This window comes from Microtus oregoni, unplaced genomic scaffold (genome assembly GCF_018167655.1).
Source record: "Microtus oregoni isolate MIOR12 unplaced genomic scaffold, Mior012 000015F_ref0000493, whole genome shotgun sequence".
Lineage (NCBI taxonomy): Eukaryota > Metazoa > Chordata > Mammalia > Rodentia > Cricetidae > Microtus > Microtus oregoni.
Genome location: NW_024543074.1, coordinates 43401419 through 43402845, shown reverse-complemented (window position 1 = coordinate 43402845; position 1427 = coordinate 43401419). Strand labels below are relative to the sequence as shown.

At 50.2% G+C, this 1427-nt stretch overlaps 1 non-coding gene across 1 annotated transcript; it reads left to right on the top strand.

Annotated features, from left to right (window-relative positions):
• Positions 1–1047: 1047 nt before the first annotated feature.
• Positions 1048–1208, top strand: LOC121457210. The gene has a single exon (XR_005975709.1). It is a non-coding gene; the product is annotated as a U1 spliceosomal RNA (small nuclear RNA).
• Positions 1209–1427: the final 219 nt, after the last annotated feature.

Genomic DNA, 1427 nt, shown 5'->3' with positions numbered 1-1427 from the left:
CTAAAGACGAGCCTTCCTGGTGGGCTGTGATCTTTAGAAGGTAGAAGAGGTCCCAGCAGATCTGAGTGGGTTAGATTGGTATGTAAAGTGGGTTTAGATGGCTCTAAAGCATCCAGAGGAGGATGAAATGGGGAAAAGAAGATGGCAGAACCTTGCTGGGTCACTTGAAAGAAAATACGGCAAGAACTGCATGGAGTCAGAATTTTAGAGAAAAACATGGATGGCTAAATCCAGTACCTGTGAGCCTCTGGAAGGCTTTGAAGTCTAAGCAAGAGGTCATCAGAGGGACAAAAGGAGGAGTGAGTGATAGGGCTGGGTAGTGGATCCACCCAGACAGCACACTGGGTTCATTTTTCCCCACAAGAAAGCTGAGCCAGGCAGTGGAGGCTCACCCCTTTAATCCTAGCACTCAGGAGGCAGAGGTAGGAGGATCTCTGAGTCCCAGGGCAGCCTGGCCAATAGAGTGAGCTCCAAGACAGCCAGGGCTACACAGAGAAACCCTGTCTCAAAACAAAACAAAAACAAAGAAAAGGGACAAAATTATACTGGGACGGAAGGTTGTTGGCTTAGCCTGGGACCCCTGCAGTAGCCAGGTACGGCTGATGAAGCGACAATGAAGCTGCCAGGTTTGGGGACCCAGCACCAGTGGCAGGCAAGGCAGATAAGAGCATAACCTTGACTCTGAGCTAGGACAAGCTGTGCGAGCCAGCTGGACGAATCCAGTCAGGAGTGGGGAGATGTGCGGTAGCCCTGCAGCAGCACCCCAGGACGATGGAAGTGGGGTGGCTCGTGGAGAATGGCTGTGGGTTAGAGAGTTCAATAGGCCGGCATTCCTCTGCAGCCAGCATTTCTCTCTGATAAAGTAATCCAAGTAATGAGTTCTTTCCATGCTGAATCCAAGACCAACTGGCCCTTGGTAGTGAGCCTTTAGAGACCTCTTGCCGCTGAATTTTGTCCCATTATACAATGCTAACCCTGGAGTATTTTACAGATTAGAGAAAGCATCGATAAGGGTAGTAGAAAATGGCACTTAAAGTCTTTAAAGGAATACTCACCTAGCAGGGGAGACACCATGATGAGGCAGGTGGTTTCCCAGGGCAAGGCTCATCCATGACACTTCATAGGTGCTGACCCCAGCAATTTCCCCAAATTTAAGAAGTTCAGATGCATAGCTTGTGGTAGTAAGGACTGCATTCGCACTCTCCTCAAAAAACATGTTTAGAGAAGGCACCCTGCATACATGGAAGGGCACTTCCGGAAGGCATAGTGTCCTTGGGTGAACATCCCAGGGCCATAGGTGGGCTACCTCCCTGTGCACTGTAGGCCAGGGAGCCTCCTAGTGTCCATGAACCCTAAAGCTAGTTTCACGTGTACTCCACAGGGCTCAGTGGGTAAAGTGCTTGCCTCACAAGCAAGGCGATCTGAGT